We start from the raw sequence: 18,856 nt of genomic DNA on the forward strand, positions 1-18,856 counted from the left end.
AACATGCAAAAGAATTAAACTGGACCACCTTCTCACATCACACACAAAAATAAATTCAAAATGGAATAAATACCTAAATGCAAAGCTCGAAACAATAAAAATCCTAGAGGAGAACACAGGCAGACACAGGCAAAACACAAAAAAATCCAATTTTAAAAATGGGCAGACAACATAGCCAGACATTTCTGCAAAGATGTACAGATGGCCAACAGACACATGAAAAGATGCGCAACATCAGTCATTATCAGAGAAATGCAAATGAAAACTAAAATGAGCTATTAACTCACACCTGTCAGAATGGCAAAAGTCAAAAGCACAAGAAAAAACAAGTGTTGGCAAAGATGTGGAGAAGGGGAACCCTCTTGCACTGTTGGGGGGAATGCAAACTGCTGCAGCCACCATGGAAAACAATATGGAGGTGCTTCAAAAAGTAGAGCCACTACTGAATCACAAAAAATCAAAAATATAAAATCTACTTTCAAGAGATATATGCAGTCCTATGTTTATAACAGCATTATTTATAATAATGTATGTACGGAAGCAGCCCAAGTGTCCATTGATTGAAACATGGATAAAGAAGTTTAAAGAAGATGTGAGGCGTGTGTGTGTGTGTGTGTGTGTGTGTGTGTGTGTGTACATTTATAATGGAATATTACTCCAGTATATATAGGAGAGTATTATGCTACGCAAAATAAGTCCATCAGAGAAAGACAAATACCATATGATTTCACGCATATGTGGAATTTAAGAAACAAAACACATGGTCAATGGAAAAACAATAACAATGAGAGAGAGAGGTAAACCAGAAAATGGACTCTTAACTATAGAGTACAAATTGGTAGTTACCAGAGGAGAGGTCAGTGGAGAGTCGAGTGAAATAGAGAGGGATTAAAAGGTATAGTTATCCATAGGACCTTGGGAAAATGGCAGAGAAATTAAGGAGAATTAAGGAAAATAATGGGAAATCAATCCCATTTGCAATTGCACCCCAAACCATAAGATACCTAGGAATAAACCTAACCAAAGGCTTAGAGGCAAATAATCTGTACTCAGAAAACTATAAAGTACTCATGAAAGAAATTGAGGAAGGCACAAAGAAATGGAAAAATGTTCCATGCTCATGGATTGGAAGAACAAATATTGTGAAAATGTCTATGCTACCTAAGCAATCTACACATTTAATGCAATCCCTATCAAAATCCCATCCTTTTCTTTTTTTTCAAAGAAATGGAACAAATGATCCTAAAATTCATATGGAACCAGAAAAGAGCTCAAATAGCCAGAGGAATATTGAAAAAGAAAGCCAAAGTTGGTGGCATCGCAATTCCAGACTTCAAGCTCTATTACAAAGCTGTCATCATCAAGACAGTATGGTACTGGCACAAAAACAGACACATAGATCAATGGAACAGAATAGAGAGCCCAGAAATAGACCCTCAACTCTATGGTCAACTAATCTTTGACAAAGCAGGAAAGAATGTCCAATGGAAAAAAGACCGTCTCTTCAACAAATGGTGTTGGGAAAATTGGAGAGCCACATGCAGAAAAATGAAACTGGACCATTTCCTTACACCACACACAAAAATAGACTCCAGATGGATGAAGGACCTCAGTGTGAGAAAGGAATCCATCCAAATCCTTGAGGAGAACACAGGCAGCAACCTCTTCGACCCCAGCCACAGCAACTTCTTCCTAGGAACATCGCCAAAGGCAAGGGAAGCAAGGGCAAAAATGAGCTATTGGGATTTCATCAAGATCAAAGCCTTCTGCACAGCAAAGCAAACAGTCATCAAAGCCAAGAGACAACTGACAGAATGGGAGAAGATATTTGCAAACGACATATCAGATAAAGGGCTAGTATGCAAAATCTATAAAGAGCTTATCAAACTCAACGCCCAAAGAACAAATAATCCGATCAAGAAATGGGCAGAGGACATGAACAGACATTTCTGCAAAGAAGACATCCAGATGGCCAACAGACACATGAAAAAGTGCTCCACATCACTCGGCATCAGGGAAATACAAATCAAAACCACAATGAGATCCCACCTCACACCAGTCAGAATGGCTAAAATCAACAAGTCAGGAAATGACAAATGCTGGTGACGATGCGGAGAAAGAAGAGCTCTCCTGCACTGTTGGTGGCAATGCAAGCTGGTGCAACCACTCTGGAAAACAGCATGGGGGTTCCTCAAAAAGCTGAAAATAGAGCTACCCTATGACCCAGCAGTCGCACTACTGGGTATTTACCCTAAAGATACAAATGTAGTGATTTGAAGGGGCATGTGCACCTGAATGTTTATAGCAGCAACGTCCGTAATAGCCAAACTATGGAAAGAACCTAGATGTCCATCAGCAGATAAATGGATAAAGAAGATGTGGTATATATATGTACACACACACACACACACACACACACACACACACACACTGGAATACTATGCAGCCATCAAAAGAAATGACATCTTGCCATTTGCAACAACGTGGATGGAACTAGAGGGTATTAGGCTCCGCAAAATAAGTCTATCAGAGAAAGACAATTATCATATGATCTCCCTGATATAAGGAAGTTGAGAGGCAACATGGGGGGGATGGGGAGAAGGAAAAGAATAAATGAAACAAGATGGGATCAGGAGGGAGACAAACGATAATCCTGTCTTCACAAAACAAACTGAGTGTTGCCAGGGGGAGGGGGGAAGGGAGAGGGGGGTTGCGTTATGGACATTGGGGAAGGTATGTGCTATGGTGAGTGCTGTGAAGTGTGTAAACCTGGTGATTCACAGACCTGTACCCCTGGGGCTAATAATACATTATACGTTAATAAAATTTTTTTTTAAATGTTAAAAAGAATCAATCAGAGATGAAGAATACAATAAATGAGAACAGAAACTGGTTTGATGTAGTGATCAGCAGACTGGGAGAAGCAGAGGAATTAATTAGTGACCTAGTTGACAAAATGATGGAGAATAATGAAGCTGAACAAAAGAGAGAAGGAAGAATTGTGCAACATGAGAATAGACATAAAGATGCCAGTGACTCCATCAAATGTAATAACATTCATATTATATAAGTCCCAGAGGGAAAAGAGAGAGAATAGGGGGTAGAAAATTACTTGAAAACATTATAGCTGAAAATGTCTCTAATCTGGCTAAGGAAATGGAATCCAGCTCCAGCAAGCACAGATAACTTCCATCAAAATCAACAAAAGCAGGCCAACACCAAGACATATTGCAATTAAATTTGCAAAACAGAATTATTTTTAAAAAGCCTTAAAAGTTGGATGCCTGGGTGGCTCAGTGTGTTGAACCTCTTCCTTCTGCTCAGGTCATGATCTCACGGTCCGGGGATTGATCCCCTCATTGGGCTCTCTGCTCAGCAGGGAGCCTGCTTCCCCCTCCAACCCTCTCTGCCTGCCTCTCTGCCTACTTGTGATCTCTGTCAAATAAATAAATAAAATCTTCAAAAAATTTACAAAATTAACAAAAAGATTAAAAGCCTTAAAAGAGAAAAGAAGTCCTTTATTTACACAGTAAAACCCTCAAGACTCACTGGAAGTTTTTCAATAGAAACTCGGCAGGACAGAGGACAGTGGCACGATATATTCAGTGTGCTGGGAAAAATCTACAGCCAATAATATCCTTTCTAGCAAGGCTGCTGGAATAAAAGGAGAGATAAAGAGGTTTTGGATGATCAAAAACTAAAGGAATTTGTGAACACTAAACAAGCTCTGTAAGAGATACAAAAAAAGACTCTTTGAATGGAAAGGACCACTAGGCTCTCAGACTAATTGGTTTGAGCACTAATATAAACAAGTATAAGAAAACTCGTATACAGAACTACCAATAAGAACATGACCTGTCCAGCCATCTTTAATATAGTGTCAAGACTCAAAATAATTCTTTAAATACAAGAAAAGAAACAAGACATTGGCAAACTTTGTGCCAACAGTTTAAGGATTTATGCAGATAGTAAATATTTTATTTTGTTCAAGTCATGTAGTCACTGTCCTGACTATTCAACTGTAATGTAGCAATACAAAGGCAGCTATAGACAAATATAAATAATGACAGTACTGTGTTTCAATAAAATATTATATATTGGTTGCAGGGCCTATTTACTGAGCTGTGTTCTATTCTGTTGCTGATAACTGGATAACCTGTTATAAATAAGAGCAGCGACAACCCACCCTAGCAAGGTCTCACCTCACGCTAAAGGACCCGGAGACTATAAAAGTGACAGGACGTTGCACTTGCCCAGTGCCATCACAGGAGGCCAATCACAGGAGGACCTGGAGAACAGATGGCCACTTTAGAAATGTGCAAATCTACCCTGGAGGATATGGAAATAAGCCTTCCTTGGTCCCTGGATGCAAAGAGCTCAATGTCGTAAGAATCATTTGAGAGATATGCCTTCAAAGTCTCCAATGGTGCCACCCAGCTGGAAATGGAAAAGGCACATAAGAGATCAAATAATCTTTCATGTTACACAGACTAATAGAAAAAAAATTTTTTTTTTAAATTCTATTTATTTATTTGACAGAGAGAGCACAAGCAGGGGGAGCAGCAGGCAGAGGGAGAAGCAGTCTCCCCGCTGAACTGGGAGCTTGATGCAGGGGCTCGATCCCAGGATGCTGAGATCATAACCTGAGCTGAAGGCAGAGGCTTATCCACCTGCGCCATCAGGCACCACTAGAAAAGTTCTTCATAAGTGGTACATAAAACCTAAAGATTTATGACTCCACAAAACCAGAATTTTGTAAATATACTAAAAATTACTATCTACTTAAAGCAAGTGAAATCTATGATAATTAAATTATACCTCAACAAAGCTGTTAGAAAAGTACTGTTTCTAGGGTGCTAGCTGAAGCATCTGCCTTCAGCTCAGGTCATGATCCCAGAGTCCTGGGATTGAGCTCTGCATCAGACTCACTGCTCACAGCAGGGGTCCTGCTTCTCCCTCTCCCTCTGTTGCTCACCCTGGTTGTACTCTCTCTCTCTCATTCTCTGTCAAGTAAATAAATAAAATCTTTTTAAAAAGTGTTATTTCTGTAATAAGGAGATAACAAAAAAGAAGATAAAATATAGACTAGAAGTTAAATAAGAAAAAGGGAGGGAGTAGTACATAGCCAGGAAAGCTTGTGAGAGACTAAAGCATGGCATCAATAAAAGGAGAAAGCTCAGTGTCAGAGAATTTTGAGAAAAGAGAAGGGAATTTATAAGCCATATAGAAAGATCCAAAATAAAGGCTAAAATAAAGTGAGATAAGCTAGTTTCTACCAGTGTTTCCAGTTACAGGGTAGAACACAAATCCAGTGGTAACAGGATAAAGATAAGAGCCATCTGGCTCTGTTTCATGTGGGGTACTGAGTAACTGCTCTCTAACACATATATGTACACACAACCACAATTATTTGCAGTCTGTCTGCAAGTATTGTTAAAAGATGCTGACTTTCTGAAACAAGTATTAATGAAAGTCCTGTGACCCTCATGACAGTATAACTCTAATGTATTAATTTAATTTCCAATGCACTTACAATAAAGTTATGTTGTCATTTTACTTTCAACTAAGATATTCACCTTATCCCATTCATTCTCACCATATTTAAATAATTTAAAACTATGATATGGAAACTATGAAATCAATTCTCTAGCATTTGAGCTTCTATTACATGCTCAACACCATAAATGAGGCACTGAGAAGAATTTAACCCAACATGTTTCTAAGGAGCTCAGAACTTATTGAGGAAAATAAGGCAGAACTAAAGCACAACAACCAGGAGTAAAACTTAGGCACTAATCGGAATGATCTAGATGTTAAGAAGGAAAGATCATGTGGGCTGAGCCCCAGAATCCACCGTCTTCTCTGGACTCAGCTGCATGATTAGGTCTCAAATCTACGTCCAGCCCTGACCTCTTTTCCCAGCACAATTGCACTTTGAAGCCAACTCATCCTTGATGTCTTGGATAGCTCAACAATTACTCAAAGTTACAAAGTTACAAAGTACAAAATTACAAAGTCCCAAACTGAACTTCTGTTTTCCCCACTTCTGGGCTTGTTGATCTGGCTGCTTCCACATCACATCAAGTAACATCCTCTATTCCTCCTTTTCCCCACCCAACCCAGTCCAGTGGGTCATATCTGAAAAATCTCCACTGCCCTCTATATGTACAGTTACCATCTTAGATACCCATGCCAATACCATGTTTTGCCAGGATTACTTTAATCATCTAAACCAGGGTATAGGAAACTATGGCCTGATCATTATTTTATATATGGAGTGTTATTGGTACACACCTATGCCTATTAGTTTACATATTGTGTCTAGCCTCTTTTACTACAATGGCAAAGGTAAGAAGCTGTGACTGAACTGTCTGCCCCTCGGTGTCTCAGAAAGCCTGAACCTGATCACCCCCTATACCAGCCTAGCAGAACATACTGTCAGTGCTTTTCCAAGTAACTCAGCATGACATGATATTATTTCATGTATATTCTTGTTTCCTCCCTGTCTAGCCCAAATGGTAAAACCATGAAAGCAGGAACTTACCTGGCCTACTACCCACAGTATCTCCAGCACAAGCCCAGGGCTCTGAATGCTGTGGTACTGAGAGTTTAGGTTAACACTCTGCACAGAAGAGAAGGGTCTCAAAATTCAATAAATCCTAGGTAACAGAATTCTAATATATATATGTGTATTGTATATTTATAAAATTATGATTTATAATTCTAATTCTAATACATACATATATATAAATTATAATGAAAACCAAGAAATTTCTGGAATAGTAATAGTTTCTCAGAGTAACTCTAACTCAAAACATAATTAAAATTCCAGCAGTCTGGATAGAATTCAAGCATCCAGATAGAAATATGTGATTTTATGTGATCCAAGACTCAAAAATAAATCAACATAGTCATCTTAAATGATCTATACAAAATTAATAAAGTTCTATTTCTAGGTTTTCCTTATTGTAGATAACACTGCTCTAAACTTCAGGGTGCATATGTCCCTTTGAATTTGTTTTTTTGTTTTTTTTGCTTTGTATCTTTCAGTAAATACATAGTAATGCAATTCCTGGGTCCTAGGGTACCTCTATTTTTTTTTAATCATTTTTTTAAAATTTATTTTCAGCATAACAGTATTCATTGTTTTTGTACTGCACCCAGTGCTCCATGCAATCCGTGCCCTCTCTAATACCCACCACCTGGTTCCCCCAACCTCCCACCCCCTCCACCTCTTCAAACCCTTCAGATTGTTTTTCAGAGTCCATAGTCTCTCATTGTTCACCTCCCCTTCCAATTTCCCCCAACTCCCTTCTCCTAACTCCCCATGTCCGCCATGCTATTTGTTATGTTCCACAAATAAGTGATACCATATGATAATTGACTCTCTCTGGTTGACTTATTTCACTCAGCATAATCTCTTCCAGTCCTGTCCATGTTGACACAAAAGCTGGGTATTCATCCTTTCTGATGGAGGCATAATACTCCATGGTGTATATGGACCACATCTTCCTTATCCATTCGTCCGTTGAAGGGCATCTTGGTTCTTTCCACAGTTTGGCGACCATAGCCATTGCTGCTATGAACATTGGGGTACAGATGGCCCTTCTTTTCACTACATCTGTATCTTTGGGGTAAATCCCCAGTAGTGCAATTGCAGGGTCATAGGGAAGGTCTATTTTTAGTTTCTTGAGGAATCTCCACACTGTTCTCCAATGTGGCTGCACCAACTTGCATCCCCACCAACAGTGTAAGAGGGTTCCCCTTTCTCCACATCCTCTCCAACACACGGTTGTTTCCTGTCTTGCTAATTTTGGCCATTCTAACTGGTGTAAGGTGGTATCTCAATGTGGTTTTCATTTGAATCTCCCTGATGGCTAGTGTTGATGAACATTTTTTCATGTGTCTGATAGGCATTTGCATGTCTTCATTGGAGAAGTGTCTGTTCATATCTTCTGCCCATTTTTTGATATGATTATCTGTTTTGTGTGTGTTGGGTTTCAGGAGTTCTTTATAGATCCTGGATATCAACCTTTTGTCTGTACTGTCATTTGCAAATATCTTCTCCCATTCCGTGGGTTGCCTCTTTGTTTTCTTGACTGTTTCCTTTGCTGTGCAGAAGCTTTTGATTTTGATGAAGTCCCAAAAGTTTATTTTGGCTTTTGTTTCCTTTGCCTTTGTTGACATATCTTGAAAGAAGTTGCTGTGGCCGATATCGAAGAGGTTACTGCTTATGTTCTCCTCTAGGATTCTGATGGATTCCTGTCTCTCTATTTTTAATTGTCTAAGAAGCCTCCATACTGTTCCTCAGACTGGTTGCACCAGTTTGCCTTCATGCCAGCAGTGTAAGAAGGTTCTCTTTCTTCACATCTTTGCCAACACCTGTTTCTTGTATTGCTGATTTTTAGCTTGGTTCTGACTGGTGTGAGTCGGTATCTCATTGTGATTTTGATTTGTATTTCTCTGGCAGAACTGTCTGACAGTACTGCTGAGCATATTTTCAAATGTGTATTGGCCCTCTGTATGTCTTCTTTGGAGAAATATCTGTTAATGTCTTCTGCCCCTTTTTAACTGGGATTATTTGTCTTTTGGGTGTTGAGTTGTACAAGTTGATTACATATTTTGCATACTAGCCCTTTATTGGGTATATCATTTGCAAATATCTTCTCCCATTCCATAAGTTGCCCTTTAGTTTTGCTGATTCTTTCCTTCACTACGCAAAAGCTTTTTATTTTGATTAAGTCCCAATAGTTTATCTTTGCTTTTGTTTCCCTTGCCTCCGGAGACATATCTACAAAGGAATTCTTATAGCCAATCTCAGGGAAATTACTCCCAGTGTTCTATGTAAGGTCTTTATGGTTTCAGGTCTCCCATGTAGATTTCATCCACTTTGAATTGATTTTTGTGCATGGTATAAGAAAGTGGTCCATTTTCACTCATTTGCATGTAGCTTACCCGTTTTCCCAACCCTATTTGTTGAAGATACTGTCCTTTTCCCACTAGAAATTCCTTCTTTGTTGAAGATTAGTTGGTTATAAAGTTGAGAGTCCATTTCTGGGCTCTCTATTCTGTTCCATTGTTCTGTGTGTCTGTTTTTGTGCCAGGAGCATACTGTCTTGATCATTATGGCTGTCAAATCTGGAATTGTGATATCTCCAGCTTTGCTTTTCTTTTTCAAAATTACTTTTGGCTATTCAGGTTCCATACACATTTTAGGCTTGGTTGTTCTGGTTCTTTGAAAGATGCTCTTGGTGTCTTGATGGGGATTGCATTAAATGTGTACATTGCTGTGAGTAGAATAGGCATTTTTAAAAATATGTATTCTTCTAATCCATGAGCATGGAAAATCTTTCCATTTCTTAGTGTCCCTCTTGGCATTCTTTCATCAGTGTTTTCACAGTTTTTAGAGTATAGGTCTTTCACCTCCTTGGTTAGGTTTATTTCTTATTATTTTGGGTGCAATTGTAAATGGAATTGTTCTCTTAATTTCTCTCTTGCTGCTTCATTGTTAGTGTATAGAAATACAACACATTTTAGCACATTGACTTTGTATCCTGGATTTTGCTGAATTCGCTTATCAATTCTCATAGTTGTTTTTTGTTTGTTTCTTTGTTTTTTTGTTTTGTTTTGTTTTGTTTTGTTTTGGTGGAGTCTTCCAGGTTTTCTATATGGAGTATCATAACACCTGAAAGTTTGACTTCTTGCTGATTTGGTGTCTTTTTTTGTTTGTTTTTTGTTTTGTTTTGTTTTGTGTTGCCTAACGGATGTAACTAGTACTTCCAGTACTATGTTAAATAACAGTGGTGAATGGACATCTCTGTCTTGGGGGAAAAGCTCTCAGTTTTTCCCATTTAAGAATGGTGTTGACTGTGGGCTTTTCATATATGGCCTTTATTATGTTGAGGTATGTTCCCTCTAAACCTACTTTGTTAAGGGTTTTTATCATGAATAAATGTTGTACCTTGTCAAATGCTTTTTCTGCATCTATTGAGATAATCATATGGTTTCTATCCTTTTATTGAGCTGAAGTATTATGTTGATTGTTTGCAAATATCAAAGCAACCCAGAAATAAATCCACTTGATTGTGATGAATGATTTTTTAAAAATATGTTGTTGGATTTAGTTTGCTAGTATTTTGTTGAGAATTTTTGCTTCAGTGTTCATCAAGGATATTGACATGTAGTTCAGTTCTCCCTCTCTCTCTTTTTCTCTTTCTTTCTTTCTTTTTCTTTTCTTTTCCCCCTCCCCCTCCCCCTCCTCTTCCTCCTCCTCCTCCTCCTTTTTTTTTTTTTTTTTGAGTGTTTATCTGGTGTTGGGATCAGGGTGCTACTGACCAATAGAATGAGTTTGGAAGTTTTTCTTCTTTTTCTATATATGTATTTTTTTTTTTTTTTAGAATGGTTTGAGAAGCATACGTATTATCTCTTATTTTTTTAAGTACACTCCACACCCAATGTGAGGCTCAAATTCATGACTCTGAGATCAAGAGTTGCATGCTCCAGTGAATGAGTCAGCCAGGTGCCCCAATCTTAACTTTTCTTTAATACTTGGTGGCATTTGCCTTTGAAGCCATCTGGCCCTGCATTTTTGTTTGCTGGAAATTTTCTAATTACTATTTCAATCTTCTAGCCAGTAATTCATCTGTTCAAAAATTTGTATTTCATCCTGCTTCAGTTTTAGCAGTTTATAAGTTTCTAGGAATTTATCAGTTATTCTTGACAAAGTTTCTATAACGTTCTCTTACAATTGGTTGTATTTCTAGTGTAGGTTGTAAAGGTTCTCCAGGGACTATTATGAATCAAATAGCATTCTCAGCATTTTGTGTACCATTCATTTATACGTTTATAAAATTTTATAAATTATAAATTATAATCATATATATTATTATATACATTATATTATATTATATATGTTATATATAATTATAATTTTACATACAATTATAAAATTTATACATTTTGTGTATCATTTATTCCTCAAAAAAATGATTTAAATATTATTATGAATGTCATCTAGCTGATGAGTAAATTGAAGCCTGGATAAATTAAGCAATCCTATCCAATCCCACCACGTAGTAAGTGACCCAACTAGCTGGCGATCCAAAGCAGCTCTGCTCCAGACTCAATCAGGGAGGTAAACCCCCTCAGGATCTGAGAGAAATTTGAATTTAGGCAGTCTAATGTTCAGAACCAAGCTGTTTATTATTATTCTCTCTTGCCTAGAAATTTGGTAAACTGACATCCTAGGCCTAGGTCCAGGGATTTCTCTTCAAGTAGGTTTAAGCCACATTGTCCACCTTAGCGATAACCTAGCTGGTATTTTTTTAACAGCTTTATTGAGACATAACTCACAAATTAAAAAAAAAAAAAAAAACAACAAAAACAAATCAAGACTACACCTCTAGTTATAAAGCGGATTTTGCTATTTTCAGATATGTATAGCCATTACAGTAGTCAACTTTGAATATTTTTTTACGTAAATACAAACCACTACCACTTAGTTATAGGACCCTCATCTCCCTTTTCCCTCCTACCCTAAGCATTGACATATGTACTTTCTATCCATGGAGATTTCCTATCCAAGGCATTTCATATAAATGGAATCATATAATAAGTGGTGGTATGTGTCTGTTTCTTTCACATAGCATAATGATTCCAAAGGTCATTAAGGATTTGTCTTACAATAGTAGGTCATCTCTTTTTTATGACTGAATAATAAGACATTGTATAAATAATCACATGTATTTATCAACTTGTTGGTTAGTGGTATCTGGGTTGTTTCGGCCTTTTGACTGTTGTGAATAGTCCTGCAACAAACATTCATGTAAAAGTTATTGTTTAAACAACTATTTTCAATTTTTTTGAGCATATGTATAGGACTGGAATTGTTGGATTATGTTGTAATGCTATCTTTCTGAAGGGATAGCCAAACTATTTTCTATAACAACTGCATCAATTTATATTCTTACCTGCAGTTTCTTCACATCCTTGCAAATAAATGCTTTATTTTCTGTTTGTTTGTTTGTTTGTTTGTTTTTTGAAAGATTTCATTTATTTATTTGACTGAGAGAGGGATCACAAGTAGGCAGAGTCAGGCAGAGCAGAAGGGGGAAGCGGGCTCCCTGCTGAGCAGAGAGCCTGATGCAGGCTTCAATCCCAGGGCCCTGGGACCATGACCTGAGCCAAAGGCAGAGGCTTAATCCACTGAGCCAACCAGGTGCCCCTTTATTTTCTATTTTAATTTTGTTTCATTTCTTTTAAATTATAGCCATCATAGCAGGTACATAGTAATACCTCATTGGGCTTTTGATTTGCATTTCTCTAATTACTAATGCTTGTTGGCCACTTGTACATGTTCACTGAAGAAATTTCTATTCACCTCCTTTGACCATTTTTTGGAATGGTTATTTGGTTTTTGTTATTAGGTATTAAGATTTCTTTATACATCTAAATACACGACCATTTTCAGGTATATGATTTACAAATATTATCTCCCATTTCTGTATATTGTCGGTCTACTTTTTTTTTTTTTTTTGAGTCTTAAACCTTTTTTAATATATAATTTGACTTTAGACACATGGGAAGAGATTTAGGCTATTTACAAAGAAAATCTAAGTTTGGTGGTTTGACAATGTTTTTCTTTTCTTTTTGAGACTTTCATTCTTTATTATTATTGCTGTTGTTATTATTATAGGTCACTGAGCATGAGATCGACCTTTTTTTTACTTTTTATTTTTATTAGCATATAAAGTATTATTAGCCGCAGGGGTACAGGTCTGTGAATCATCAGGCTTACATGTTTCACAGCACTCACCATAACACATACCCTCCCCAATGTCCATAACGCAGCGACCCTATCCCTACTCCCCACCCCCCGGCAACCCTGTTTGTTTTGGGAGATTAAGAGTCTCTTATGGTTTGTCTCCCTCCTGATCCCATCTTGTTTCATTTTTTTCCTTCTCAACCCCTGAAAGCCCCCACTCTGCTTCTCAATTTCCTCATACAGTGTGATTATATGATAATTGTCTTTCTCTGATTGACGTATATTGCTAAGTATAATACCCTCTAGTTCCATCCACGTCATTGCAAATGGCAAGATTTCGTTTCTTTTGACGGCTGCATAGTATTCCATATATATATATATATACCACATCTTCCTTATCCATTCAAATGTTGATGGACACCTAGATGGACATCTTTCCATAGTTTGGCTATTGTGGACATTGCTGCTACAAACATTTGGGTGCATATGCCCCTTTGGATCACTACATTTGTATAAGATTTATTTATTTTGAGAAAGAGAGCATGCATGGGTGGTGGGGGGTGTTGTGCAGAGAGAGAGGAAGAAGCAGTCTCCCCACTAAGCAGGAAGCCTGATGTGGGGCTGGATCCCAGGACCCCAGGATCATGACCTGAGTTGAAGTCAGATGCTTAACCAACTGAGCCACCCACATGCCCCGTGGTTCTTTATTAAAGTAAAGCAGTATACAGAATAAGCTAAAGAATTAGCTTTCCTAAATTTAGTTCCCCTTTTTCCACATCCTCTCCAACACACGTTGTTTCCTGTCTTGCTAATTTTGCCCGTTCTAACTGGTGTAAGGTGGTATCTCAATGTGGTTTTGATTTGAATCCCCCTGATGGCTATTGATGATAAACATTTTATCATGTGTCTGTTGGCCATCTGGATGTCTTCTTTGCCGAAATGTTTGTCCATGCCCTCTGCCCATTTCTTGATTGGATTATTTGTTCTTTGGGTTTGATAAGTTCTTTATAGATTTTGGATACTAGCCCTTTATCTGATATGTCATTTGTGGATATCTTCTCCCATCTGTCAGTTGTCTTTTGGTTTTGTTGACTGTTTCCTTTGCTGTGCAAAAGCTTTTGATCTTGATGAAGACCCAATAGTTCATTTTTGTCCTTGCTTCCCTTCCCATTGGCAATGTTTCTAGGAAGTGGATTCTGTGGCTGAGGTTGAAGAGGTTGCTGCCTGTGTTCTCCTCAAGGATTTTGATGGATTCCTGTCTCACATTGAGGCCTTTCATCCATTTGGAGTCTATTTTTTGTGTGTGGTATAAGGAAATGGTTCAGTTTCATTTTTCCCCATTTCATTTTCTGTCCAATTTTCCTAACAGCTTTTGTTGAAGAGACGGTCTTTTTTCCATTGGACATTCTTTCCTGCTTTGTCAAAGATTAGTTGACCATAAAGCTGAGGGTCTATTTCTGGGCTCTCTATTCTGCTTCATTGATCTATATGTCTGGTATTATGTCAGTACCATACTGTCTTGATGATGACAGCTTTGTAATAGAGCTTGAAGTCTGGAATTGTAATGCTGCCAACTTTGGCTTTCTTTCTCAATATTCCTCTGGCTATTCGAGGTCTTTTCTGGTTCCATATAAATTTTAGGATTATTTGTTCCATTTCTTTGAAAAAATGGATGGGATTTTGATAGGGATTGCATTAAACGTGTAGATTGCTTTAGGTAGCATAGACGCTTTCACAATATTTGTTCTTCCAACCCATGAGCATGGAACATTTTTCTGTTTCTTTGTGTCCTCCTCAATTTCTTTCATGAGTACTTTATAGTTTTCAGATTCTTTGCCTCTTTGGTTAGGTTTATTCCTAGATATCTTGTGGCTTTGGGTGCAATTGTAAATGGGTTCGGCTCCTTAGTTTTTCTTTCTTCTGTCTTGTTGTTGGTGTATAGAAATGCAACGGATTTCTGGGCATTGATTTTTATATCCCGACACTTTGCTGAGTTCCTGTACAAGTTCTAGCAGATTTGGAGTGGCGTCTTTTGGGTTTTCCACATAGAGTATCATATCATCTGCAAAGAGTGAGAGTTTGACTTCTTCTTTGCTGATTTGGATGCCTTTAATTTCTTTTTGTTCTCTGATTGCTGAGGCTAAGACTTCTAGTACTGTGTTGAATAGCAGTGGTGATAATGACATCCCTGCCATGTTCCTGACCTCAGCGGAAAAGCTCTCAGTTTTTCTCCATTGGGAATGATATTCACATGATTTCATAGATGGCTTTGATGATATTGAGGTATGTGCCCTCTCTCCCTACACTTTGAAGAGTTTTGATCAAGTAAGGATGCTGTAGTTTCTCAAATGCTTTTTCAGCATCTATTGAGCGTATCATATGGTTTTTGTTCTTTCTTTTATTAATGTATTGTATCACATTGATTGATTTGTGGATGTTGAACCAACCTTGCAGCCCTGGAATAAATCCCACTTGGTCGTGGTGAATAATCCTTTTAATCTACTGTTGGATCCTATTGGCTAGTATTTTGGTGAGAATTTTTGCATCTGTGTTCATCAAGGATATTGGCTTGTAATTCTCTTTCTTCATGGGGTCCTTGTCTGGTTTTGGTATCAAGGTAATGCTGGCCTCATAAAATGAGTTTGGAAATTTTCCTTCTGTTTCTATTTTTTGGAACAGTTTCAGGAGAATAGGTATTAATTCTTCTTTGAATGTTTGATAGAATTCCCCCGGGAAGCCGTCTGGCCCTGGGCTGTTGTTTGTTGGGAGATTTTTGAAGACTGCTTCAATCTCCTTACTGGTTATGGGTCTGTTCAGGTTTTCTATTTCTTCTTGGCCCAGTTGTGGTAGTTTCTACGTCTCGATGAATGCATCCATTTCTTGCAGATTGTCAAATTTGCTGGTGTATAGCTGCTCACAGTATGTTCTTATAATTGTTTGTATTTCTTTGGTGTTGGTTGCGATCTCTCCTCTGTCATTCATGATTTTACTTATTTGGATCCTTTCTCTTTTCTTTTAGATAAGTCTGGCCAAGGGTTTATCAGTCTTATTAATTCTTTCAAAGAACCAGCTCCTAGTTTCGTTGATTCATTCTATTGGGTTTTTTGTTTGTTTGTTTGTTTTTGCTTCTATTTCATTGTTTTCTGCTCCGATCTTTATTATTTCTCTTCTCCTGCTGGGTTTAGGCTTTCTTTGTTGTCCTTTCTCCAGCGGCTTTAGGTGTAGGGTTAGGTTGTGTATTTGAGACCTTTCTTGTTTCTTGAGAAAGGCTTGTACTGCTATATATTTCCCTCTCAGGGCTGTCTTTGCTGTGTCCCACAGATTTTGAACAGTTGTGTGTTCATTATCATTTGTTTCCATGAATTTTTTCAATTCTTCCTTAATTTCCCGGTTGAGCCATTCATTCTTCAGAAGGACGCTCTTTAGTCTCCACGTATTTGGGCTCTTTCCAAATTTCCTCTTGTGATGGAGTTCTAGCTTCAGAGCATTGTGGTCTGAAAATATGCAAGGAGTGATCCCAATCTTTTGGTACCAGTTGAGACCTGATTTGTGACCCAGGATGTGATCTATTCTGGGGAATGTTCCACGTGCACTAGCGAAGAATGTGTATTCTGTTGCTTTGGGATGGAATGTTCTGAATATATCTGTGATGTCCATCTGGTCCAGTGTCATTTAAAGCTTTTACTTCCTTGTTGATCTTTTGCTTGGAGGATCTGTCCATTTCAGTGAGGGGGGTGTGAAGGTCCCCTACTGTTATTGTATTATTGTCGATGTGTTTCTTTGACTTTGTTATTAAGTGGTTAATATAGTTGGCTGCTCCCATGTTAGGGGAATAGGTATTCAAAATTGTTATGTCTTCTTGTTGGACAGACCCTTTGAGTATGATACAGTGTCCTTCTTCATTTCTTCTTGTAGTCTTTGGCTTAAAATCCTCATTGATCTGATATAAGGATTGCCATCCCAGCTTTCTTTTGATGTCCATTAGCATGGTAAATTGTTTTCCACCCCTTCGCTTTAAATCTGGAGGTGTCTTTGGGTCTAAAATGAATTTCTTGTAGACAGCACATTGATGGTTTTGTTTGTTTGTTTGTTTGTTTGTTTTTAATCCATTCTGATACCCTGTGTCTTTTGATTGGGGCATTTAGCCCATTTACATTCAGGGTAACTGTTGAGAGATATGAATTTGGTGCCATTATATTGCCTGTAAGGTGACTGTTACTGTATATTGTCCCTGTTCCTTTCTGGTCTGCTATTTTCAGGCTCTCTCTCTGCTTAGAGGACCCCTTTCAATATTTCCTGTAGGGCTGCTTTGGTCTTTCCAAATTCTTTTAATTTTTGTTTGTCATGGAAGCTTTTTATCTCTCCTTCTATTTTCAATGACAGCTTCTCTGGATATAGTATTCTTGGGGGCATATTTTATCATTTAGTGCTCTGAATATTTCATGCCAATTCTTTCTGGCCTGCCAGGTCTCTGTGGAGAAGTCTGCTGCCAATCTAATATTTTTACCATTGTATGTTACATACTTCTTGTCCTGGGCTGCTTTCAGGATTTTCTCTTTATCACTGAGACTTGTAACTTTTACTATTAAATGATGGGGTGTGGACCTATTTTTATTGATTTTGAGGGGGTTCTCTGTGCCGTTTGGATTTTGATGCTTGTTCCCTTTGCCATTTTAGAGAAATTCTCTACTATAATTCTCTCCAGAATCCCTACTGCCCCCTCCTCCTTTCTTCTTCTTCTGGGATTCCAATTATTCCAATATTGTTTCATCATATGGTATCACTTATCTCTCGCCTTTTCCCCTCATGATTCAGTAGTTGTTTATCTCTCTATTGCTTATCTTCTTTATTTTCCATCATTTGGTCTTCTGTATCACTAATTCTCCCTTCTGCCTCATTTATCCTAGCAGCAAGAACTTCTATTACTGATTGCACCTCATTAATAGCTTTTTGATTTCAACTTGGGTAGAGTTTAGTTTTTTTATTTCTCCAGAAAGGGATCTTTTTTCTCCAGAGAGGGATTCTCTAATATCTTCCATGCTCTTTTGAGCCCAGCTAGCACCTTGATAATCATCATTCTGAACTCTGGTTCTGACATATTACAAATGTCCATATTGATTCGGTCCCTAGCCTTTGGTACTGCCTCTTGTTCTTTCTTTTGTGGTGAGTTTTTCTGCCTTGTCATTTCATACAGATAAGAATAGATAAATTAAAGAAAATAGATAAACTAAAAGGGTGGCAAAGACTCCAGAAAAATATACACTAACCAAATCAGAAGAGACCCAAAACCAAGGGGAGAAAAAAAAAGGGGGGGGGAATCACATAAAAATCATATATATGTATATGTATATATGATATATAAAGGGGAAATCATCTAAAATCATATATATATATGATGAACAAATAGGTGAACAGAGTCACCTATTTGATTTTGAGTATATCTTGGTCCTTTAGAAGAAACTACCTCCCAAAATTTTAAAGAAAGAAAAACGTATGTATGTATGTATGTATGTGTGTGTATACATATACATGTATATATGTATAAATGTATATACACAAAAGTAAGGATAAATATGATGAAGGGATGAAACATGACTTTAAAGATGAAAATGTAATGAGATTCTAAAAATGGAATTGATAGGATAGGATAGGTTGGTTGGAAAAAGGGGAAAAAAAGAGGAGAGAATGTCATCAGGCTGGAGACTAGAACAAAGCCATGCGCTAGATTCAGGGTATATTTTATCTATTAGAAGAAATTGTATCCCAAAATTTTAAAGAAAAAGAAACCTATATGTATACAAAAAATAAGGTGAAATATGATGAAGGGATAAAATATGACTATAACAATGAAACTTTAAAAAGATTTTTAGGTATTGGTAAGATAAAATAGTTGAAAAAGGTCAAAATAAGAAAGAGGAAAAATTTTAAAAATAGAATAAGAAAAAAATAAAATTCAAAAAATTTAACTTTGAAAGACTAAAGAATCATGGGAGAAAAAACCATGAATTCTATATACTTGCATTCCCCCCAGCTCTGGAGTTCTGCAGTTCTCATTGATCAGTGAACTTGGTCTTGGCTGGATGTTCTTGCTGA

Source organism: Enhydra lutris, unplaced genomic scaffold, assembly GCF_002288905.1.
Source record: "Enhydra lutris kenyoni isolate GAN:26980312 unplaced genomic scaffold, ASM228890v2 scaffoldscaffold108, whole genome shotgun sequence".
Taxonomy (NCBI): Eukaryota; Metazoa; Chordata; class Mammalia; order Carnivora; family Mustelidae; genus Enhydra; species Enhydra lutris.